We start from the raw sequence: 23,370 nt of genomic DNA, 5'->3' as shown, positions 1-23,370 counted from the left end.
TGTGAGTGAGAGTGTGTGTGTGAGAGAGACAGAGAAAGGGAGAATTTGTGTGCATGAGAGGGAGAGAGTGTGTTTGTGCGTGCATGTGAGAGAGAGAGTGTGTGTGTGAGAGACAGATAGAGAGTGTGTGTGCGTGTGCATGTGAGAGAGAGTGTGTGTGTGCGAGAGTGAGACTGTGTATGAGGGATTGTTGCTGAGTGTGAATGCAAGGGAGCTGCAGAAATGCGGAATTGCATTTTGTGTCTGCACAAGAGCAAGGTGACTAATTGTACAGAGTGAGAAAGACATCTGGAAGGAGATCTGCAGCAGCTTGTCAGGATGGCCGAGTGGTCTAAGGCGCCAGATTCAAGGAGTGTTAGTCCTTGCTCTGCATCTGGGCTTGTGAATTCTGGTCCCTTTCTAGGGGCGTGGGTTCAAATCCCACTCCTGACTTTCTTCCCTTTTCCCCAAACAAACCTTCCCACACCCACACACTGCCCCCACATTTCACAGCTTCTTGGAGAGGAGTCGCTCCCCCTTCACAAAGATGGAAGAGTCCAACCTGTCACTATCAAAGAGAAGGCTGAGGCTTTTACAACAATCTTCAGCCGCAAGTGCCCACCGGATGATCTTACTCAGTCTCCCCCTGTGCTCCCCACCATCACAGACACCATTCTTCCAACAATTCCATTCACTCCGTGTCAGATCAAGAGACACTGGACACTGCAAAGGCTCTGTGCTCTGGCACTGCTCCTGAAGGCTGCTACTCCACAACATGCCCTTCCTCCAGCCAAGTTCTCCCAGGACAGTGACAACACTGGGATCGACCTGGCCATGTGGGAAATTATCCAGGTATGTCCTGGACATAAAAAGCAGGACAAATCCAACTCAGCCAATTCCTCTCCCATCCATCTGTTCCCAATCCTCGGTAAAGTGATGGAAGGGCTCTCCAACAGTGCGATCAAGCAGCACCTGCTCAGTGACACCCAGTTTGGCTTCCCCCAGGGTCACTCAGCTCCTGACCTGATTGTGTTTGTGTGTGTGTGTGAGAGAGAGAGATTGTGTGTGTGTGTGTGTGAGAGATAAAGATTGTGTGTGTGCCTGTGAGTGTGTGTGTGTTTGTGTGTGTGTGTGAAGGAGAGAGCGTGTGTGTGTTAGCATGTGTTTGTGTGCGTGTGAGAGAGAGTGTGTGTGTGTGTGAGAGAGAGAGGTGTGTGTGTGTGTGTGTGTGTGTGTGTGTGTGAGATTGTGTGTGCCTGTGGGCGTGTGTGTGAGAGAGAGAGTGTGTGTTTGTGTGAAGGAGAGAGAGTGTGTATGTTAGCGTGTGTGTGTGTGAGAGAGAGTGCATGTGTGTGTGTGAGCGCAAGAGAGGCAGCGTGTACATGTGTGTGTTTGTGTGTGTGAGAGTGAGAGAATGTGTGTGAGTATGTGTCTGAGAGTGTGTGTTTGTGTCTGTCTGCGTGTGTGTGAGTGAGAGTGTGTGTGAGAGAGAGTATGTATGTGTATATGTGTGTTTGAGAGAGAGAGGGTGTGAGTGTGTATATGAGTGTGTGGGCATGTGTGTGTGTGAGAAACAGAGAGGGAGAATTTGTAGGTGTGTTTGAGAGAGACAGAGTGTGTATGTGTGTGAGAGAGACAGAGTGTGCGTGTGTGTGTGTAAGAGAGAGTGTGCATGTGTCTTTGTGTGTGAGAGAGTGAAAGAATGTGTGTGTGTGAGAGAGAGTGTGTTTGAGAGAGAGAGAATGTGTGTGCGAGAGAGAGAGAATGTGTGTGTGTATGTGCGTGTATGTGTGTGTGTGAGTGAGAGTGGGTGCGTGTGAGAGAGAGAGAATTTGTATGTGTATGTCTGCAAGAGTGTGTTTGCGTGTGTCTGAGAGAGAGAGAGGAAGAATTTGTTGGTGTGTGTGAGAAAGAGTGTGTGCGTGAGATAGTGTGTGTGTGTAAGAGGGAGAAGTGTGTGTGTGTGAGTGAGAGTGTGTGTGTGAGAGAGACAGAGAAAGGGAGAATTTGTGTGTATGAGAGGGAGAGAGTGTGTTTGTGCGTGCATGTGAGAGAGAGAGTGTGTGTGTGAGAGACAGATAGAGAGTGTGTGTGCGTGTGCATGTGAGAGAGAGTGTGTGTGTGCGAGAGTGAGACTGTGTATGAGGGATTGTTGCTGAGTGTGAATGCAAGGGAGCTGCAGAAATGCGGAATTGCATTTTGTGTCTGCAGAAGAGCAAGGTGACTAATTGTACAGAGTGAGAAAGACATCTGGAAGGAGATCTGCAGCAGCTTGTCAGGATGGCCGAGTGGTCTAAGGCGCCAGACTCAAGGAGTGTTAGTCCTTGCTCTGCATCTGGGCTTGTGAATTCTGGTCCGTTTCTAGGGGCGTGGGTTCAAATCCCACTCCTGGCATTCTTCCCTTTTCCCCAAACAAACCTTCCCACACCCACACACTGCCCCCACATTTCACAGCTTCTTGGAGAGGAGTCGCTCCCCCTTCACAAAGATGGAAGAGTCCAACCTGTCACTATCAAAGAGAAGGCTGAGGCTTTTCCAACAATCTTCAGCCGCAAGTGCCCACCGGATGATCTTACTCAGTCTCCCCCTGTGCTCCCCACCATCACAGACACCATTCTTCCAACAATTCCATTCACTCCGTGTCAGATCAAGAGACACTGGACACTGCAAAGGCTCTGTGCTCTGGCACTGCTCCTGAAGGCTGCTACTGCACAACATGCCCTTCCTCCAGCCAAGTTCTCCCAGGACAGTGACAACACTGGGATCGACCTGGCCATGTGGGAAATTATCCAGGTATGTCCTGGACATAAAAAGCAGGACAAATCCAACTCAGCCAATTCCTCTCCCATCCATCTGTTCCCAATCCTCGGTAAAGTGATGGAAGGGCTCTCCAACAGTGCGATCAAGCAGCACCTGCTCAGTGACACCCAGTTTGGCTTCCCCCAGGGTCACTCAGCTCCTGACCTGATTGTGTTTGTGTGTGTGTGTGAGAGAGAGAGATTGTGTGTGTGTGTGTGTGAGAGATAAAGATTGTGTGTGTGCCTGTGAGTGTGTGTGCGTTTGTGTGTGTGTGTGAAGGAGAGAGCGTGTGTGTGTTAGCATGTGTTTGTGTGCGTGTGAGAGAGAGTGTGTGTGTGTGTGAGAGAGAGAGGTGTGTGTGTGTGTGTGTGTGTGTGTGTGTGTGTGAGATTGTGTGTGCCTGTGGGCGTGTGTGTGAGAGAGAGAGTGTGTGTTTGTGTGAAGGAGAGAGAGTGTGTATGTTAGCGTGTGTGTGTGTGAGAGAGAGTGCATGTGTGTGTGTGAGCGCAAGAGAGGCAGCGTGTACATGTGTGTGTTTGTGTGTGTGAGAGTGAGAGAATGTGTGTGAGTATGTGTCTGAGAGTGTGTGTTTGTGTCTGTCTGCGTGTGTGTGAGTGAGAGTGCGTGTGAGAGAGAGTATGTATGTGTATATGTGTGTTTGAGAGAGAGAAGGTGTGAGTGTGTATATGAGTGTGTGGGCATGTGTGTGTGTGAGAAACAGAGAGGGAGAATTTGTAGGTGTGTTTGAGAGAGACAGAGTGTGTATGTGTGTGAGAGAGACAGAGTGTGCGTGTGTGTGTGTAAGAGAGAGTGTGCATGTGTCTTTGTGTGTGAGAGAGTGAAAGAATGTGTGTGTGTGAGAGAGAGTGTGTTTGAGAGAGAGAGAATGTGTGTGCGAGAGAGAGAGAATGTGTGTGTGTATGTGCGTGTATGTGTGTGTGTGAGTGAGAGTGGGTGCGTGTGAGAGAGAGAGAATTTGTATGTGTATGTCTGCACGAGTGTGTTTGCGTGTGTCTGAGAGAGAGAGAGGAAGAATTTGTTGGTGTGTGTGAGAAAGAGTGTGTGCGTGAGATAGTGTGTGTGTGTAAGAGGGAGAAGTGTGTGTGTGTGAGTGAGAGTGTGTGTGTGAGAGAGACAGAGAAAGGGAGAATTTGTGTGCATGAGAGGGAGAGAGTGTGTTTGTGCGTGCATGTGAGAGAGAGAGTGTGTGTGTGAGAGACAGATAGAGAGTGTGTGTGCGTGTGCATGTGAGAGAGAGTGTGTGTGTGCGAGAGTGAGACTGTGTATGAGGGATTGTTGCTGAGTGTGAATGCAAGGGAGCTGCAGAAATGCGGAATTGCATTTTGTGTCTGCACAAGAGCAAGGTGACTAATTGTACAGAGTGAGAAAGACATCTGGAAGGAGATCTGCCGCAGCTTGTCAGGATGGCCGAGTGGTCTAAGGCGCCAGACTCAAGGAGTGTTAGTCCTTGCTCTGCATCTGGGCTTGTGAATTCTGGTCCCTTTCTAGGGGCGTGGGTTCAAATCCCACTCCTGACATTCTTCCCTTTTCCCCAAACAAACCTTCCCACACCCACACACTGCCCCCACATTTCACAGCTTCTTGGAGAGGAGTCGCTCCCCCTTCACAAAGATGGAAGAGTCCAACCTGTCACTATCAAAGAGAAGGCTGAGGCTTTTACAACAATCTTCAGCCGCAAGTGCCCACCGGATGATCTTACTCAGTCTCCCCCTGTGCTCCCCACCATCACAGACACCATTCTTCCAACAATTCCATTCACTCCGTGTCAGATCAAGAGACACTGGACACTGCAAAGGCTCTGTGCTCTGGCACTGCTCCTGAAGGCTGCTACTCCACAACATGCCCTTCCTCCAGCCAAGTTCTCCCAGGACAGTGACAACACTGGGATCGACCTGGCCATGTGGGAAATTATCCAGGTATGTCCTGGACATAAAAAGCAGGACAAATCCAACTCAGCCAATTCCTCTCCCATCCATCTGTTCCCAATCCTCGGTAAAGTGATGGAAGGGCTCTCCAACAGTGCGATCAAGCAGCACCTGCTCAGTGACACCCAGTTTGGCTTCCCCCAGGGTCACTCAGCTCCTGACCTGATTGTGTTTGTGTGTGTGTGTGAGAGAGAGAGATTGTGTGTGTGTGTGTGTGAGAGATAAAGATTGTGTGTGTGCCTGTGAGTGTGTGTGCGTTTGTGTGTGTGTGTGAAGGAGAGAGCGTGTGTGTGTTAGCATGTGTTTGTGTGCGTGTGAGAGAGAGTGTGTGTGTGTGTGAGAGAGAGAGGTGTGTGTGTGTGTGTGTGTGTGTGTGTGTGTGTGAGATTGTGTGTGCCTGTGGGCGTGTGTGTGAGAGAGAGAGTGTGTGTTTGTGTGAAGGAGAGAGAGTGTGTATGTTAGCGTGTGTGTGTGTGAGAGAGAGTGCATGTGTGTGTGTGAGCGCAAGAGAGGCAGCGTGTACATGTGTGTGTTTGTGTGTGTGAGAGTGAGAGAATGTGTGTGAGTATGTGTCTGAGAGTGTGTGTTTGTGTCTGTCTGCGTGTGTGTGAGTGAGAGTGCGTGTGAGAGAGAGTATGTATGTGTATATGTGTGTTTGAGAGAGAGAGGGTGTGAGTGTGTATATGAGTGTGTGGGCATGTGTGTGTGTGAGAAACAGAGAGGGAGAATTTGTAGGTGTGTTTGAGAGAGACAGAGTGTGTATGTGTGTGAGAGAGACAGAGTGTGCGTGTGTGTGTGTAAGAGAGAGTGTGCATGTGTCTTTGTGTGTGAGAGAGTGAAAGAATGTGTGTGTGTGAGAGAGAGTGTGTTTGAGAGAGAGAGAATGTGTGTGCGAGAGAGAGAGAATGTGTGTGTGTATGTGCGTGTATGTGTGTGTGTGAGTGAGAGTGGGTGCGTGTGAGAGAGAGAGAATTTGTATGTGTATGTCTGCACGAGTGTGTTTGCGTGTGTCTGAGAGAGAGAGAGGAAGAATTTGTTGGTGTGTGTGAGAAAGAGTGTGTGCGTGAGATAGTGTGTGTGTGTAAGAGGGAGAAGTGTGTGTGTGTGAGTGAGAGTGTGTGTGTGAGAGAGACAGAGAAAGGGAGAATTTGTGTGCATGAGAGGGAGAGAGTGTGTTTGTGCGTGCATGTGAGAGAGAGAGTGTGTGTGTGAGAGACAGATAGAGAGTGTGTGTGCGTGTGCATGTGAGAGAGAGTGTGTGTGTACGAGAGTGAGACTGTGTATGAGGGATTGTTGCTGAGTGTGAATGCAAGGGAGCTGCAGAAATGCGGAATTGCATTTTGTGTCTGCACAAGAGCAAGGTGACTAATTGTACAGAGTGAGAAAGACATCTGGAAGGAGAACTGCCGCAGCTTGTCAGGATGGCCGAGTGGTCTAAGGCGCCAGACTCAAGGAGTGTTAGTCCTTGCTCTGCATCTGGGCTTGTGAATTCTGGTCCCTTTCTAGGGGCGTGGGTTCAAATCCCACTCCTGACATTCTTCCCTTTTCCCCAAACAAACCTTCCCACACCCACACACTGCCCCCACATTTCACAGCTTCTTGGAGAGGAGTCGCTCCCCCTTCACAAAGATGGAAGAGTCCAACCTGTCACTTGCAAAGAGAAGGCTGAGGCTTTTACAACAATCTTCAGCCGCAAGTGCCCACCGGATGATCTTACTCAGTCTCCCCCTGTGCTCCCCACCATCACAGACACCATTCTTCCAACAATTCCATTCACTCCGTGTCAGATCAAGAGACACTGGACACTGCAAAGGCTCTGTGCTCTGGCACTGCTCCTGAAGGCTGCTACTCCACAACATGCCCTTCCTCCAGCCAAGTTCTCCCAGGACAGTGACAACACTGGGATCGACCTGGCCATGTGGGAAATTATCCAGGTATGTCCTGGACATAAAAAGCAGGACAAATCCAACTCAGCCAATTCCTCTCCCATCCATCTGTTCCCAATCCTCGGTAAAGTGATGGAAGGGCTCTCCAACAGTGCGATCAAGCAGCACCTGCTCAGTGACACCCAGTTTGGCTTCCCCCAGGGTCACTCAGCTCCTGACCTGATTGTGTTTGTGTGTGTGTGTGAGAGAGAGAGATTGTGTGTGTGTGTGTGTGAGAGATAAAGATTGTGTGTGTGCCTGTGAGTGTGTGTGCGTTTGTGTGTGTGTGTGAAGGAGAGAGCGTGTGTGTGTTAGCATGTGTTTGTGTGCGTGTGAGAGAGAGTGTGTGTGTGTGTGAGAGAGAGAGGTGTGTGTGTGTGTGTGTGTGTGTGTGTGTGTGTGAGATTGTGTGTGCCTGTGGGCGTGTGTGTGAGAGAGAGAGTGTGTGTTTGTGTGAAGGAGAGAGAGTGTGTATGTTAGCGTGTGTGTGTGTGAGAGAGAGTGCATGTGTGTGTGTGAGCGCAAGAGAGGCAGCGTGTACATGTGTGTGTTTGTGTGTGTGAGAGTGAGAGAATGTGTGTGAGTATGTGTCTGAGAGTGTGTGTTTGTGTCTGTCTGCGTGTGTGTGAGTGAGAGTGCGTGTGAGAGAGAGTATGTATGTGTATATGTGTGTTTGAGAGAGAGAGGGTGTGAGTGTGTATATGAGTGTGTGGGCATGTGTGTGTGTGAGAAACAGAGAGGGAGAATTTGTAGGTGTGTTTGAGAGAGACAGAGTGTGTATGTGTGTGAGAGAGACAGAGTGTGCGTGTGTGTGTGTAAGAGAGAGTGTGCATGTGTCTTTGTGTGTGAGAGAGTGAAAGAATGTGTGTGTGTGAGAGAGAGTGTGTTTGAGAGAGAGAGAATGTGTGTGCGAGAGAGAGAGAATGTGTGTGTGTATGTGCGTGTATGTGTGTGTGTGAGTGAGAGTGGGTGCGTGTGAGAGAGAGAGAATTTGTATGTGTATGTCTGCACGAGTGTGTTTGCGTGTGTCTGAGAGAGAGAGAGGAAGAATTTGTTGGTGTGTGTGAGAAAGAGTGTGTGCGTGAGATAGTGTGTGTGTGTAAGAGGGAGAAGTGTGTGTGTGTGAGTGAGAGTGTGTGTGTGAGAGAGACAGAGAAAGGGAGAATTTGTGTGCATGAGAGGGAGAGAGTGTGTTTGTGCGTGCATGTGAGAGAGAGAGTGTGTGTGTGAGAGACAGATAGAGAGTGTGTGTGCGTGTGCATGTGAGAGAGAGTGTGTGTGTACGAGAGTGAGACTGTGTATGAGGGATTGTTGCTGAGTGTGAATGCAAGGGAGCTGCAGAAATGCGGAATTGCATTTTGTGTCTGCACAAGAGCAAGGTGACTAATTGTACAGAGTGAGAAAGACATCTGGAAGGAGAACTGCCGCAGCTTGTCAGGATGGCCGAGTGGTCTAAGGCGCCAGACTCAAGGAGTGTTAGTCCTTGCTCTGCATCTGGGCTTGTGAATTCTGGTCCCTTTCTAGGGGCGTGGGTTCAAATCCCACTCCTGACATTCTTCCCTTTTCCCCAAACAAACCTTCCCACACCCACACACTGCCCCCACATTTCACAGCTTCTTGGAGAGGAGTCGCTCCCCCTTCACAAAGATGGAAGAGTCCAACCTGTCACTTGCAAAGAGAAGGCTGAGGCTTTTACAACAATCTTCAGCCGCAAGTGCCCACCGGATGATCTTACTCAGTCTCCCCCTGTGCTCCCCACCATCACAGACACCATTCTTCCAACAATTCCATTCACTCCGTGTCAGATCAAGAGACACTGGACACTGCAAAGGCTCTGTGCTCTGGCACTGCTCCTGAAGGCTGCTACTCCACAACATGCCCTTCCTCCAGCCAAGTTCTCCCAGGACAGTGACAACACTGGGATCGACCTGGCCATGTGGGAAATTATCCAGGTATGTCCTGGACATAAAAAGCAGGACAAATCCAACTCAGCCAATTCCTCTCCCATCCATCTGTTCCCAATCCTCGGTAAAGTGATGGAAGGGCTCTCCAACAGTGCGATCAAGCAGCACCTGCTCAGTGACACCCAGTTTGGCTTCCCCCAGGGTCACTCAGCTCCTGACCTGATTGTGTTTGTGTGTGTGTGTGAGAGAGAGAGATTGTGTGTGTGTGTGTGTGAGAGATAAAGATTGTGTGTGTGCCTGTGAGTGTGTGTGTGTTTGTGTGTGTGTGTGAAGGAGAGAGCGTGTGTGTGTTAGCATGTGTTTGTGTGCGTGTGAGAGAGAGTGTGTGTGTGTGTGAGAGAGAGAGGTGTGTGTGTGTGTGTGTGTGTGTGTTTGTGTGTGTGTGTGAGATTGTGTGTGCCTGTGGGCGTGTGTGTGAGAGAGAGAGTGTGTGTTTGTGTGAAGGAGAGAGAGTGTGTATGTTAGCGTGTGTGTGTGTGAGAGAGAGTGCATGTGTGTGTGTGAGCGCAAGAGAGGCAGCGTGTACATGTGTGTGTTTGTGTGTGTGAGAGTGAGAGAATGTGTGTGAGTATGTGTCTGAGAGTGTGTGTTTGTGTCTGTCTGCGTGTGTGTGAGTGAGAGTGTGTGTGAGAGAGAGTATGTATGTGTATATGTGTGTTTGAGAGAGAGAGGGTGTGAGTGTGTATATGAGTGTGTGGGCATGTGTGTGTGTGAGAAACAGAGAGGGAGAATTTGTAGGTGTGTTTGAGAGAGACAGAGTGTGTATGTGTGTGAGAGAGACAGAGTGTGCGTGTGTGTGTGTAAGAGAGAGTGTGCATGTGTCTTTGTGTGTGAGAGAGTGAAAGAATGTGTGTGTGTGAGAGAGAGTGTGTTTGAGAGAGAGAGAATGTGTGTGCGAGAGAGAGAGAATGTGTGTGTGTATGTGCGTGTATGTGTGTGTGTGAGTGAGAGTGGGTGCGTGTGAGAGAGAGAGAATTTGTATGTGTATGTCTGCACGAGTGTGTTTGCGTGTGTCTGAGAGAGAGAGAGGAAGAATTTGTTGGTGTGTGTGAGAAAGAGTGTGTGCGTGAGATAGTGTGTGTGTGTAAGAGGGAGAAGTGTGTGTGTGTGAGTGAGAGTGTGTGTGTGAGAGAGACAGAGAAAGGGAGAATTTGTGTGCATGAGAGGGAGAGAGTGTGTTTGTGCGTGCATGTGAGAGAGAGAGTGTGTGTGTGAGAGACAGATAGAGAGTGTGTGTGCGTGTGCATGTGAGAGAGAGTGTGTGTGTGCGAGAGTGAGACTGTGTATGAGGGATTGTTGCTGAGTGTGAATGCAAGGGAGCTGCAGAAATGCGGAATTGCATTTTGTGTCTGCAGAAGAGCAAGGTGACTAATTGTACAGAGTGAGAAAGACATCTGGAAGGAGATCTGCAGCAGCTTGTCAGGATGGCCGAGTGGTCTAAGGCGCCAGACTCAAGGAGTGTTAGTCCTTGCTCTGCATCTGGGCTTGTGAATTCTGGTCCCTTTATAGGGGCGTGGGTTCAAATCCCACTCCTGACTTTCTTTCCTTTTCCCCAAACAAACCTTCCCACACCCACACACTGCCCCCACATTTCACAGCTTCTTGGAGAGGAGTCGCTCCCCCTTCACAAAGATGGAAGAGTCCAACCTGTCACTATCAAAGAGAAGGCTGAGGCTTTTACAACAATCTTCAGCCGCAAGTGCCCACCGGATGATCTTACTCAGTCTCCCCCTGTGCTCCCCACCATCACAGACACCATTCTTCCAACAATTCCATTCACTCCGTGTCAGATCAAGAGACACTGGACACTGCAAAGGCTCTGTGCTCTGGCACTGCTCCTGAAGGCTGCTACTCCACAACATGCCCTTCCTCCAGCCAAGTTCTCCCAGGACAGTGACAACACTGGGATCGACCTGGCCATGTGGGAAATTATCCAGGTATGTCCTGGACATAAAAAGCAGGACAAATCCAACTCAGCCAATTCCTCTCCCATCCATCTGTTCCCAATCCTCGGTAAAGTGATGGAAGGGCTCTCCAACAGTGCGATCAAGCAGCACCTGCTCAGTGACACCCAGTTTGGCTTCCCCCAGGGTCACTCAGCTCCTGACCTGATTGTGTTTGTGTGTGTGTGTGAGAGAGAGAGATTGTGTGTGTGTGTGTGTGAGAGATAAAGATTGTGTGTGTGCCTGTGAGTGTGTGTGTGTTTGTGTGTGTGTGTGAAGGAGAGAGCGTGTGTGTGTTAGCATGTGTTTGTGTGCGTGTGAGAGAGAGTGTGTGTGTGTGTGAGAGAGAGAGGTGTGTGTGTGTGTGTGTGTGTGTGTGTGTGTGAGATTGTGTGTGCCTGTGGGCGTGTGTGTGAGAGAGAGAGTGTGTGTTTGTGTGAAGGAGAGAGAGTGTGTATGTTAGCGTGTGTGTGTGTGAGAGAGAGTGCATGTGTGTGTGTGAGCGCAAGAGAGGCAGCGTGTACATGTGTGTGTTTGTGTGTGTGAGAGTGAGAGAATGTGTGTGAGTATGTGTCTGAGAGTGTGTGTTTGTGTCTGTCTGCGTGTGTGTGAGTGAGAGTGTGTGTGAGAGAGAGTATGTATGTGTATATGTGTGTTTGAGAGAGAGAGGGTGTGAGTGTGTATATGAGTGTGTGGGCATGTGTGTGTGTGAGAAACAGAGAGGGAGAATTTGTAGGTGTGTTTGAGAGAGACAGAGTGTGTATGTGTGTGAGAGAGACAGAGTGTGCGTGTGTGTGTGTAAGAGAGAGTGTGCATGTGTCTTTGTGTGTGAGAGAGTGAAAGAATGTGTGTGTGTGAGAGAGAGTGTGTTTGAGAGAGAGAGAATGTGTGTGCGAGAGAGAGAGAATGTGTGTGTGTATGTGCGTGTATGTGTGTGTGTGAGTGAGAGTGGGTGCGTGTGAGAGAGAGAGAATTTGTATGTGTATGTCTGCAAGAGTGTGTTTGCGTGTGTCTGAGAGAGAGAGAGGAAGAATTTGTTGGTGTGTGTGAGAAAGAGTGTGTGCGTGAGATAGTGTGTGTGTGTAAGAGGGAGAAGTGTGTGTGTGTGAGTGAGAGTGTGTGTGTGAGAGAGACAGAGAAAGGGAGAATTTGTGTGCATGAGAGGGAGAGAGTGTGTTTGTGCGTGCATGTGAGAGAGAGAGTGTGTGTGTGAGAGACAGATAGAGAGTGTGTGTGCGTGTGCATGTGAGAGAGAGTGTGTGTGTGCGAGAGTGAGACTGTGTATGAGGGATTGTTGCTGAGTGTGAATGCAAGGGAGCTGCAGAAATGCGGAATTGCATTTTGTGTCTGCACAAGAGCAAGGTGACTAATTGTACAGAGTGAGAAAGACATCTGGAAGGAGATCTGCAGCAGCTTGTCAGGATGGCCGAGTGGTCTAAGGCGCCAGATTCAAGGAGTGTTAGTCCTTGCTCTGCATCTGGGCTTGTGAATTCTGGTCCCTTTCTAGGGGCGTGGGTTCAAATCCCACTCCTGACTTTCTTCCCTTTTCCCCAAACAAACCTTCCCACACCCACACACTGCCCCCACATTTCACAGCTTCTTGGAGAGGAGTCGCTCCCCCTTCACAAAGATGGAAGAGTCCAACCTGTCACTATCAAAGAGAAGGCTGAGGCTTTTACAACAATCTTCAGCCGCAAGTGCCCACCGGATGATCTTACTCAGTCTCCCCCTGTGCTCCCCACCATCACAGACACCATTCTTCCAACAATTCCATTCACTCCGTGTCAGATCAAGAGACACTGGACACTGCAAAGGCTCTGTGCTCTGGCACTGCTCCTGAAGGCTGCTACTCCACAACATGCCCTTCCTCCAGCCAAGTTCTCCCAGGACAGTGACAACACTGGGATCGACCTGGCCATGTGGGAAATTATCCAGGTATGTCCTGGACATAAAAAGCAGGACAAATCCAACTCAGCCAATTCCTCTCCCATCCATCTGTTCCCAATCCTCGGTAAAGTGATGGAAGGGCTCTCCAACAGTGCGATCAAGCAGCACCTGCTCAGTGACACCCAGTTTGGCTTCCCCCAGGGTCACTCAGCTCCTGACCTGATTGTGTTTGTGTGTGTGTGTGAGAGAGAGAGATTGTGTGTGTGTGTGTGTGAGAGATAAAGATTGTGTGTGTGCCTGTGAGTGTGTGTGTGTTTGTGTGTGTGTGTGAAGGAGAGAGCGTGTGTGTGTTAGCATGTGTTTGTGTGCGTGTGAGAGAGAGTGTGTGTGTGTGTGAGAGAGAGAGGTGTGTGTGTGTGTGTGTGTGTGTGTGTGTGTGAGATTGTGTGTGCCTGTGGGCGTGTGTGTGAGAGAGAGAGTGTGTGTTTGTGTGAAGGAGAGAGAGTGTGTATGTTAGCGTGTGTGTGTGTGAGAGAGAGTGCATGTGTGTGTGTGAGCGCAAGAGAGGCAGCGTGTACATGTGTGTGTTTGTGTGTGTGAGAGTGAGAGAATGTGTGTGAGTATGTGTCTGAGAGTGTGTGTTTGTGTCTGTCTGCGTGTGTGTGAGTGAGAGTGTGTGTGAGAGAGAGTATGTATGTGTATATGTGTGTTTGAGAGAGAGAGGGTGTGAGTGTGTATATGAGTGTGTGGGCATGTGTGTGTGTGAGAAACAGAGAGGGAGAATTTGTAGGTGTGTTTGAGAGAGACAGAGTGTGTATGTGTGTGAGAGAGACAGAGTGTGCGTGTGTGTGTGTAAGAGAGAGTGTGCATGTGTCTTTGTGTGTGAGAGAGTGAAAGAATGTGTGTGTGTGAGAGAGAGTGTGTTTGAGAGAGAGAGAATGTGTGTGCGAGAGAGAGAGAATGTGTGTGTGTATGTGCGTGTATGTGTGTGTGTGAGTGAGAGTGGGTGCGTGTGAGAGAGAGAGAATTTGTATGTGTATGTCTGCAAGAGTGTGTTTGCGTGTGTCTGAGAGAGAGAGAGGAAGAATTTGTTGGTGTGTGTGAGAAAGAGTGTGTGCGTGAGATAGTGTGTGTGTGTAAGAGGGAGAAGTGTGTGTGTGTGAGTGAGAGTGTGTGTGTGAGAGAGACAGAGAAAGGGAGAATTTGTGTGCATGAGAGGGAGAGAGTGTGTTTGTGCGTGCATGTGAGAGAGAGAGTGTGTGTGTGAGAGACAGATAGAGAGTGTGTGTGCGTGTGCATGTGAGAGAGAGTGTGTGTGTGCGAGAGTGAGACTGTGTATGAGGGATTGTTGCTGAGTGTGAATGCAAGGGAGCTGCAGAAATGCGGAATTGCATTTTGTGTCTGCAGAAGAGCAAGGTGACTAATTGTACAGAGTGAGAAAGACATCTGGAAGGAGATCTGCAGCAGCTTGTCAGGATGGCCGAGTGGTCTAAGGCGCCAGACTCAAGGAGTGTTAGTCCTTGCTCTGCATCTGGGCTTGTGAATTCTGGTCCGTTTCTAGGGGCGTGGGTTCAAATCCCACTCCTGGCATTCTTCCCTTTTCCCCAAACAAACCTTCCCACACCCACACACTGCCCCCACATTTCACAGCTTCTTGGAGAGGAGTCGCTCCCCCTTCACAAAGATGGAAGAGTCCAACCTGTCACTATCAAAGAGAAGGCTGAGGCTTTTCCAACAATCTTCAGCCGCAAGTGCCCACCGGATGATCTTACTCAGTCTCCCCCTGTGCTCCCCACCATCACAGACACCATTCTTCCAACAATTCCATTCACTCCGTGTCAGATCAAGAGACACTGGACACTGCAAAGGCTCTGTGCTCTGGCACTGCTCCTGAAGGCTGCTACTCCACAACATGCCCTTCCTCCAGCCAAGTTCTCCCAGGACAGTGACAACACTGGGATCGACCTGGCCATGTGGGAAATTATCCAGGTATGTCCTGGACATAAAAAGCAGGACAAATCCAACTCAGCCAATTCCTCTCCCATCCATCTGTTCCCAATCCTCGGTAAAGTGATGGAAGGGCTCTCCAACAGTGCGATCAAGCAGCACCTGCTCAGTGACACCCAGTTTGGCTTCCCCCAGGGTCACTCAGCTCCTGACCTGATTGTGTTTGTGTGTGTGTGTGAGAGAGAGAGATTGTGTGTGTGTGTGTGTGAGAGATAAAGATTGTGTGTGTGCCTGTGAGTGTGTGTGCGTTTGTGTGTGTGTGTGAAGGAGAGAGCGTGTGTGTGTTAGCATGTGTTTGTGTGCGTGTGAGAGAGAGTGTGTGTGTGTGTGAGAGAGAGAGGTGTGTGTGTGTGTGTGTGTGTGTGTGTGTGTGTGAGATTGTGTGTGCCTGTGGGCGTGTGTGTGAGAGAGAGAGTGTGTGTTTGTGTGAAGGAGAGAGAGTGTGTATGTTAGCGTGTGTGTGTGTGAGAGAGAGTGCATGTGTGTGTGTGAGCGCAAGAGAGGCAGCGTGTACATGTGTGTGTTTGTGTGTGTGAGAGTGAGAGAATGTGTGTGAGTATGTGTCTGAGAGTGTGTGTTTGTGTCTGTCTGCGTGTGTGTGAGTGAGAGTGCGTGTGAGAGAGAGTATGTATGTGTATATGTGTGTTTGAGAGAGAGAGGGTGTGAGTGTGTATATGAGTGTGTGGGCATGTGTGTGTGTGAGAAACAGAGAGGGAGAATTTGTAGGTGTGTTTGAGAGAGACAGAGTGTGTATGTGTGTGAGAGAGACAGAGTGTGCGTGTGTGTGTGTAAGAGAGAGTGTGCATGTGTCTTTGTGTGTGAGAGAGTGAAAGAATGTGTGTGTGTGAGAGAGAGTGTGTTTGAGAGAGAGAGAATGTGTGTGCGAGAGAGAGAGAATGTGTGTGTGTATGTGCGTGTATGTGTGTGTGTGAGTGAGAGTGGGTGCGTGTGAGAGAGAGAGAATTTGTATGTGTATGTCTGCACGAGTGTGTTTGCGTGTGTCTGAGAGAGAGAGAGGAAGAATTTGTTGGTGTGTGTGAGAAAGAGTGTGTGCGTGAGATAGTGTGTGTGTGTAAGAGGGAGAAGTGTGTGTGTGTGAGTGAGAGTGTGTGTGTGAGAGAGACAGAGAAAGGGAGAATTTGTGTGCATGAGAGGGAGAGAGTGTGTTTGTGCGTGCATGTGAGAGAGAGAGTGTGTGTGTGAGAGACAGATAGAGAGTGTGTGTGCGTGTGCATGTGAGAGAGAGTGTGTGTGTACGAGAGTGAGACTGTGTATGAGGGATTGTTGCTGAGTGTGAATGCAAGGGAGCTGCAGAAATGCGGAATTGCATTTTGTGTCTGCACAAGAGCAAGGTGACTAATTGTACAGAGTGAGAAAGACATCTGGAAGGAGAACTGCCGCAGCTTGTCAGGATGGCCGAGTGGTCTAAGGCGCCAGACTCAAGGAGTGTTAGTCCTTGCTCTGCATCTGGGCTTGTGAATTCTGGTCCCTTTCTAGGGGCGTGGGTTCAAATCCCACTCCTGACATTCTTCCCTTTTCCCCAAACAAACCTTCCCACACCCACACACTGCCCCCACATTTCACAGCTTCTTGGAGAGGAGTCGCTCCCCCTTCACAAAGATGGAAGAGTCCAACCTGTCACTTGCAAAGAGAAGGCTGAGGCTTTTACAACAATCTTCAGCCGCAAGTGCCCACCGGATGATCTTACTCAGTCTCCCCCTGTGCTCCCCACCATCACAGACACCATTCTTCCAACAATTCCATTCACTCCGTGTCAGATCAAGAGACACTGGACACTGCAAAGGCTCTGTGCTCTGGCACTGCTCCTGAAGGCTGCTACTCCACAACATGCCCTTCCTCCAGCCAAGTTCTCCCAGGACAGTGACAACACTGGGATCGACCTGGCCATGTGGGAAATTATCCAGGTATGTCCTGGACATAAAAAGCAGGACAAATCCAACTCAGCCAATTCCTCTCCCATCCATCTGTTCCCAATCCTCGGTAAAGTGATGGAAGGGCTCTCCAACAGTGCGATCAAGCAGCACCTGCTCAGTGACACCCAGTTTGGCTTCCCCCAGGGTCACTCAGCTCCTGACCTGATTGTGTTTGTGTGTGTGTGTGAGAGAGAGAGATTGTGTGTGTGTGTGTGTGAGAGATAAAGATTGTGTGTGTGCCTGTGAGTGTGTGTGTGTTTGTGTGTGTGTGTGAAGGAGAGAGCGTGTGTGTGTTAGCATGTGTTTGTGTGCGTGTGAGAGAGAGTGTGTGTGTGTGTGAGAGAGAGAGGTGTGTGTGTGTGTGTGTGTGTGTGTTTGTGTGTGTGTGTGAGATTGTGTGTGCCTGTGGGCGTGTGTGTGAGAGAGAGAGTGTGTGTTTGTGTGAAGGAGAGAGAGTGTGTATGTTAGCGTGTGTGTGTGTGAGAGAGAGTGCATGTGTGTGTGTGAGCGCAAGAGAGGCAGCGTGTACATGTGTGTGTTTGTGTGTGTGAGAGTGAGAGAATGTGTGTGAGTATGTGTCTGAGAGTGTGTGTTTGTGTCTGTCTGCGTGTGTGTGAGTGAGAGTGTGTGTGAGAGAGAGTATGTATGTGTATATGTGTGTTTGAGAGAGAGAGGGTGTGAGTGTGTATATGAGTGTGTGGGCATGTGTGTGTGTGAGAAACAGAGAGGGAGAATTTGTAGGTGTGTTTGAGAGAGACAGAGTGTGTATGTGTGTGAGAGAGACAGAGTGTGCGTGTGTGTGTGTAAGAGAGAGTGTGCATGTGTCTTTGTGTGTGAGAGAGTGAAAGAATGTGTGTGTGTGAGAGAGAGTGTGTTTGAGAGAGAGAGAATGTGTGTGCGAGAGAGAGAGAATGTGTGTGTGTATGTGCGTGTATGTGTGTGTGTGAGTGAGAGTGGGTGCGTGTGAGAGAGAGAGAATTTGTATGTGTATGTCTGCACGAGTGTGTTTGCGTGTGTCTGAGAGAGAGAGAGGAAGAATTTGTTGGTGTGTGTGAGAAAGAGTGTGTGCGTGAGATAGTGTGTGTGTGTAAGAGGGAGAAGTGTGTGTGTGTGAGTGAGAGTGTGTGTGTGAGAGAGACAGAGAAAGGGAGAATTTGTGTGCATGAGAGGGAGAGAGTGTGTTTGTGCGTGCATGTGAGAGAGAGAGTGTGTGTGTGAGAGACAGATAGAGAGTGTGTGTGCGTGTGCATGTGAGAGAGAGTGTGTGTGTGCGAGAGTGAGACTGTGTATGAGGGATTGTTGCTGAGTGTGAATGCAAGGGAGCTGCAGAAATGCGGAATTGCATTTTGTGTCTGCAGAAGAGCAAGGTGACTAATTGTACAGAGTGAGAAAGACATCTGGAAGGAGATCTGCAGCAGCTTGTCAGGATGGCCGAGTGGTCTAAGGCGCCAGACTCAAGGAGTGTTAGTCCTTGCTCTGCATCTGGGCTTGTGAATTCTGGTCCCTTTATAGGGGCGTGGGTTCAAATCCCACTCCTGACTTTCTTTCCTTTTCCCCAAACAAACCTTCCCACACCCACACACTGCCCCCACATTTCACAGCTTCTTGGAGAGGAGTCGCTCCCCCTTCACAAAGATGGAAGAGTCCAACCTGTCACTATCAAAGAGAAGGCTGAGGCTTTTACAACAATCTTCAGCCGCAAGTGCCCACCGGATGATCTTACTCAGTCTCCCCCTGTGCTCCCCACCATCACAGACACCATTCTTCCAACAATTCCATTCACTCCGTGTCAGATCAAGAGACACTGGACACTGCAAAGGCTCTGTGCTCTGGCACTGCTCCTGAAGGCTGCTACTCCACAACATGCCCTTCCTCCAGCCAAGTTCTCCCAGGACAGTGACAACACTGGGATCGACCTGGCCATGTGGGAAATTATCCAGGTATGTCCTGGACATAAAAAGCAGGACAAATCCAACTCAGCCAATTCCTCTCCCATCCATCTGTTCCCAATCCTCGGTAAAGTGATGGAAGGGCTCTCCAACAGTGCGATCAAGCAGCACCTGCTCAGTGACACCCAGTTTGGCTTCCCCCAGGGTCACTCAGCTCCTGACCTGATTGTGTTTGTGTGTGTGTGTGAGAGAGAGAGATTGTGTGTGTGTGTGTGTGAGAGATAAAGATTGTGTGTGTGCCTGTGAGTGTGTGTGTGTTTGTGTGTGTGTGTGAAGGAGAGAGCGTGTGTGTGTTAGCATGTGTTTGTGTGCGTGTGAGAGAGAGTGTGTGTGTGTGTGAGAGAGAGAGGTGTGTGTGTGTGTGTGTGTGTGTGTGTGTGTGAGATTGTGTGTGCCTGTGGGCGTGTGTGTGAGAGAGAGAGTGTGTGTTTGTGTGAAGGAGAGAGAGTGTGTATGTTAGCGTGTGTGTGTGTGAGAGAGAGTGCATGTGTGTGTGTGAGCGCAAGAGAGGCAGCGTGTACATGTGTGTGTTTGTGTGTGTGAGAGTGAGAGAATGTGTGTGAGTATGTGTCTGAGAGTGTGTGTTTGTGTCTGTCTGCGTGTGTGTGAGTGAGAGTGTGTGTGAGAGAGAGTATGTATGTGTATATGTGTGTTTGAGAGAGAGAGGGTGTGAGTGTGTATATGAGTGTGTGGGCATGTGTGTGTGTGAGAAACAGAGAGGGAGAATTTGTAGGTGTGTTTGAGAGAGACAGAGTGTGTATGTGTGTGAGAGAGACAGAGTGTGCGTGTGTGTGTGTAAGAGAGAGTGTGCATGTGTCTTTGTGTGTGAGAGAGTGAAAGAATGTGTGTGTGTGAGAGAGAGTGTGTTTGAGAGAGAGAGAATGTGTGTGCGAGAGAGAGAGAATGTGTGTGTGTATGTGCGTGTATGTGTGTGTGTGAGTGAGAGTGGGTGCGTGTGAGAGAGAGAGAATTTGTATGTGTATGTCTGCAAGAGTGTGTTTGCGTGTGTCTGAGAGAGAGAGAGGAAGAATTTGTTGGTGTGTGTGAGAAAGAGTGTGTGCGTGAGATAGTGTGTGTGTGTAAGAGGGAGAAGTGTGTGTGTGTGAGTGAGAGTGTGTGTGTGAGAGAGACAGAGAAAGGGAGAATTTGTGTGCATGAGAGGGAGAGAGTGTGTTTGTGCGTGCATGTGAGAGAGAGAGTGTGTGTGTGAGAGACAGATAGAGAGTGTGTGTGCGTGTGCATGTGAGAGAGAGTGTGTGTGTGCGAGAGTGAGACTGTGTATGAGGGATTGTTGCTGAGTGTGAATGCAAGGGAGCTGCAGAAATGCGGAATTGCATTTTGTGTCTGCACAAGAGCAAGGTGACTAATTGTACAGAGTGAGAAAGACATCTGGAAGGAGATCTGCAGCAGCTTGTCAGGATGGCCGAGTGGTCTAAGGCGCCAGATTCAAGGAGTGTTAGTCCTTGCTCTGCATCTGGGCTTGTGAATTCTGGTCCCTTTCTAGGGGCGTGGGTTCAAATCCCACTCCTGACTTTCTTCCCTTTTCCCCAAACAAACCTTCCCACACCCACACACTGCCCCCACATTTCACAGCTTCTTGGAGAGGAGTCGCTCCCCCTTCACAAAGATGGAAGAGTCCAACCTGTCACTATCAAAGAGAAGGCTGAGGCTTTTACAACAATCTTCAGCCGCAAGTGCCCACCGGATGATCTTACTCAGTCTCCCCCTGTGCTCCCCACCATCACAGACACCATTCTTCCAACAATTCCATTCACTCCGTGTCAGATCAAGAGACACTGGACACTGCAAAGGCTCTGTGCTCTGGCACTGCTCCTGAAGGCTGCTACTCCACAACATGCCCTTCCTCCAGCCAAGTTCTCCCAGGACAGTGACAACACTGGGATCGACCTGGCCATGTGGGAAATTATCCAGGTATGTCCTGGACATAAAAAGCAGGACAAATCCAACTCAGCCAATTCCTCTCCCATCCATCTGTTCCCAATCCTCGGTAAAGTGATGGAAGGGCTCTCCAACAGTGCGATCAAGCAGCACCTGCTCAGTGACACCCAGTTTGGCTTCCCCCAGGGTCACTCAGCTCCTGACCTGATTGTGTTTGTGTGTGTGTGTGAGAGAGAGAGATTGTGTGTGTGTGTGTGTGAGAGATAAAGATTGTGTGTGTGCCTGTGAGTGTGTGTGTGTTTGTGTGTGTGTGTGAAGGAGAGAGCGTGTGTGTGTTAGCATGTGTTTGTGTGCGTGTGAGAGAGAGTGTGTGTGTGTGTGAGAGAGAGAGGTGTGTGTGTGTGTGTGTGTGTGTGTGTGTGTGAGATTGTGTGTGCCTGTGGGCGTGTGTGTGAGAGAGAGAGTGTGTGTTTGTGTGAAGGAGAGAGAGTGTGTATGTTAGCGTGTGTGTGTGTGAGAGAGAGTGCATGTGTGTGTGTGAGCGCAAGAGAGGCAGCGTGTACATGTGTGTGTTTGTGTGTGTGAGAGTGAGAGAATGTGTGTGAGTATGTGTCTGAGAGTGTGTGTTTGTGTCTGTCTGCGTGTGTGTGAGTGAGAGTGTGTGTGAGAGAGAGTATGTATGTGTATATGTGTGTTTGAGAGAGAGAGGGTGTGAGTGTGTATATGAGTGTGTGGGCATGTGTGTGTGTGAGAAACAGAGAGGGAGAATTTGTAGGTGTGTTTGAGAGAGACAGAGTGTGTATGTGTGTGAGAGAGACAGAGTGTGCGTGTGTGTGTGTAAGAGAGAGTGTGCATGTGTCTTTGTGTGTGAGAGAGTGAAAGAATGTGTGTGTGTGAGAGAGAGTGTGTTTGAGAGAGAGAGAATGTGTGTGCGAGAGAGAGAGAATGTGTGTGTGTATGTGCGTGTATGTGTGTGTGTGAGTGAGAGTGGGTGCGTGTGAGAGAGAGAGAATTTGTATGTGTATGTCTGCAAGAGTGTGTTTGCGTGTGTCTGAGAGAGAGAGAGGAAGAATTTGTTGGTGTGTGTGAGAAAGAGTGTGTGCGTGAGATAGTGTGTGTGTGTAAGAGGGAGAAGTGTGTGTGTGTGAGTGAGAGTGTGTGTGTGAGAGAGACAGAGAAAGGGAGAATTTGTGTGCATGAGAGGGAGAGAGTGTGTTTGTGCGTGCATGTGAGAGAGAGAGTGTGTGTGTGAGAGACAGATAGAGAGTGTGTGTGCGTGTGCATGTGAGAGAGAGTGTGTGTGTGCGAGAGTGAGACTGTGTATGAGGGATTGTTGCTGAGTGTGAATGCAAGGGAGCTGCAGAAATGCGGAATTGCATTTTGTGTCTGCAGAAGAGCAAGGTGACTAATTGTACAGAGTGAGAAAGACATCTGGAAGGAGATCTGCAGCAGCTTGTCAGGATGGCCGAGTGGTCTAAGGCGCCAGACTCAAGGAGTGTTAGTCCTTGCTCTGCATCTGGGCTTGTGAATTCTGGTCCGTTTCTAGGGGCGTGGGTTCAAATCCCACTCCTGGCATTCTTCCCTTTTCCCCAAACAAACCTTCCCACACCCACACACTGCCCCCACATTTCACAGCTTCTTGGAGAGGAGTCGCTCCCCCTTCACAAAGATGGAAGAGTCCAACCTGTCACTATCAAAGAGAAGGCTGAGGCTTTTCCAACAATCTTCAGCCGCAAGTGCCCACCGGATGATCTTACTCAGTCTCCCCCTGTGCTCCCCACCATCACAGACACCATTCTTCCAACAATTCCATTCACTCCGTGTCAGATCAAGAGACACTGGACACTGCAAAGGCTCTGTGCTCTGGCACTGCTCCTGAAGGCTGCTACTGCACAACATGCCCTTCCTCCAGCCAAGTTCTCCCAGGACAGTGACAACACTGGGATCGACCTGGCCATGTGGGAAATTATCCAGGTATGTCCTGGACATAAAAAGCAGGACAAATCCAACTCAGCCAATTCCTCTCCCATCCATCTGTTCCCAATCCTCGGTAAAGTGATGGAAGGGCTCTCCAACAGTGCGATCAAGCAGCACCTGCTCAGTGACACCCAGTTTGGCTTCCCCCAGGGTCACTCAGCTCCTGACCTGATTGTGTTTGTGTGTGTGTGTGAGAGAGAGAGATTGTGTGTGTGTGTGTGTGAGAGATAAAGATTGTGTGTGTGCCTGTGAGTGTGTGTGCGTTTGTGTGTGTGTGTGAAGGAGAGAGCGTGTGTGTGTTAGCATGTGTTTGTGTGCGTGTGAGAGAGAGTGTGTGTGTGTGTGAGAGAGAGAGGTGTGTGTGTGTGTGTGTGTGTGTGTGTGTGTGTGAGATTGTGTGTGCCTGTGGGCGTGTGTGTGAGAGAGAGAGTGTGTGTTTGTGTGAAGGAGAGAGAGTGTGTATGTTAGCGTGTGTGTGTGTGAGAGAGAGTGCATGTGTGTGTGTGAGCGCAAGAGAGGCAGCGTGTACATGTGTGTGTTTGTGTGTGTGAGAGTGAGAGAATGTGTGTGAGTATGTGTCTGAGAGTGTGTGTTTGTGTCTGTCTGCGTGTGTGTGAGTGAGAGTGCGTGTGAGAGAGAGTATGTATGTGTATATGTGTGTTTGAGAGAGAGAAGGTGTGAGTGTGTATATGAGTGTGTGGGCATGTGTGTGTGTGAGAAACAGAGAGGGAGAATTTGTAGGTGTGTTTGAGAGAGACAGAGTGTGTATGTGTGTGAGAGAGACAGAGTGTGCGTGTGTGTGTGTAAGAGAGAGTGTGCATGTGTCTTTGTGTGTGAGAGAGTGAAAGAATGTGTGTGTGTGAGAGAGAGTGTGTTTGAGAGAGAGAGAATGTGTGTGCGAGAGAGAGAGAATGTGTGTGTGTATGTGCGTGTATGTGTGTGTGTGAGTGAGAGTGGGTGCGTGTGAGAGAGAGAGAATTTGTATGTGTATGTCTGCACGAGTGTGTTTGCGTGTGTCTGAGAGAGAGAGAGGAAGAATTTGTTGGTGTGTGTGAGAAAGAGTGTGTGCGTGAGATAGTGTGTGTGTGTAAGAGGGAGAAGTGTGTGTGTGTGAGTGAGAGTGTGTGTGTGAGAGAGACAGAGAAAGGGAGAATTTGTGTG

The 23,370-nt window shown here is 49.4% G+C and overlaps 12 non-coding genes across 12 annotated transcripts; all 12 read left to right on the top strand.

Moving 5' to 3' along the window:
- The first annotated feature begins 312 nt into the window (after window positions 1–312).
- trnal-caa (transfer RNA leucine (anticodon CAA)) lies at window positions 313–432 on the top strand. The gene is made up of 2 exons: window positions 313–350; window positions 387–432. It is a non-coding gene; the product is annotated as a tRNA-Leu (tRNA).
- A 1,821-nt stretch (window positions 433–2,253) lies between these two features.
- trnal-caa (transfer RNA leucine (anticodon CAA)) lies at window positions 2,254–2,373 on the top strand. Its single transcript has 2 exons — window positions 2,254–2,291; window positions 2,328–2,373. It is a non-coding gene; the product is annotated as a tRNA-Leu (tRNA).
- Window positions 2,374–4,196: 1,823 nt separating this feature from the next.
- Window positions 4,197–4,316, top strand: trnal-caa (transfer RNA leucine (anticodon CAA)). Its single transcript has 2 exons — window positions 4,197–4,234; window positions 4,271–4,316. It is a non-coding gene; the product is annotated as a tRNA-Leu (tRNA).
- Window positions 4,317–6,139: 1,823 nt separating this feature from the next.
- Window positions 6,140–6,259, top strand: trnal-caa (transfer RNA leucine (anticodon CAA)). Its single transcript has 2 exons — window positions 6,140–6,177; window positions 6,214–6,259. It is a non-coding gene; the product is annotated as a tRNA-Leu (tRNA).
- Window positions 6,260–8,082: 1,823 nt separating this feature from the next.
- On the top strand, window positions 8,083–8,202 carry trnal-caa (transfer RNA leucine (anticodon CAA)). Its single transcript has 2 exons — window positions 8,083–8,120; window positions 8,157–8,202. It is a non-coding gene; the product is annotated as a tRNA-Leu (tRNA).
- Window positions 8,203–10,031: 1,829 nt separating this feature from the next.
- On the top strand, window positions 10,032–10,151 carry trnal-caa (transfer RNA leucine (anticodon CAA)). Its single transcript has 2 exons — window positions 10,032–10,069; window positions 10,106–10,151. It is a non-coding gene; the product is annotated as a tRNA-Leu (tRNA).
- A 1,821-nt stretch (window positions 10,152–11,972) lies between these two features.
- Window positions 11,973–12,092, top strand: trnal-caa (transfer RNA leucine (anticodon CAA)). Its single transcript has 2 exons — window positions 11,973–12,010; window positions 12,047–12,092. It is a non-coding gene; the product is annotated as a tRNA-Leu (tRNA).
- Window positions 12,093–13,913: 1,821 nt separating this feature from the next.
- On the top strand, window positions 13,914–14,033 carry trnal-caa (transfer RNA leucine (anticodon CAA)). Its single transcript has 2 exons — window positions 13,914–13,951; window positions 13,988–14,033. It is a non-coding gene; the product is annotated as a tRNA-Leu (tRNA).
- Window positions 14,034–15,856: 1,823 nt separating this feature from the next.
- On the top strand, window positions 15,857–15,976 carry trnal-caa (transfer RNA leucine (anticodon CAA)). The gene is made up of 2 exons: window positions 15,857–15,894; window positions 15,931–15,976. It is a non-coding gene; the product is annotated as a tRNA-Leu (tRNA).
- Window positions 15,977–17,805: 1,829 nt separating this feature from the next.
- Window positions 17,806–17,925, top strand: trnal-caa (transfer RNA leucine (anticodon CAA)). The gene is made up of 2 exons: window positions 17,806–17,843; window positions 17,880–17,925. It is a non-coding gene; the product is annotated as a tRNA-Leu (tRNA).
- A 1,821-nt stretch (window positions 17,926–19,746) lies between these two features.
- On the top strand, window positions 19,747–19,866 carry trnal-caa (transfer RNA leucine (anticodon CAA)). The gene is made up of 2 exons: window positions 19,747–19,784; window positions 19,821–19,866. It is a non-coding gene; the product is annotated as a tRNA-Leu (tRNA).
- A 1,821-nt stretch (window positions 19,867–21,687) lies between these two features.
- On the top strand, window positions 21,688–21,807 carry trnal-caa (transfer RNA leucine (anticodon CAA)). The gene is made up of 2 exons: window positions 21,688–21,725; window positions 21,762–21,807. It is a non-coding gene; the product is annotated as a tRNA-Leu (tRNA).
- Window positions 21,808–23,370: the final 1,563 nt, after the last annotated feature.

The sequence above is a fragment of the Chiloscyllium punctatum genome, chromosome 17 (genome assembly GCF_047496795.1).
Source record: "Chiloscyllium punctatum isolate Juve2018m chromosome 17, sChiPun1.3, whole genome shotgun sequence".
Taxonomy (NCBI): domain Eukaryota; kingdom Metazoa; phylum Chordata; class Chondrichthyes; order Orectolobiformes; family Hemiscylliidae; genus Chiloscyllium; species Chiloscyllium punctatum.
Note: the sequence above shows the minus strand (reverse complement) of the source record. Positions and strands in the feature narration are given on the sequence as shown.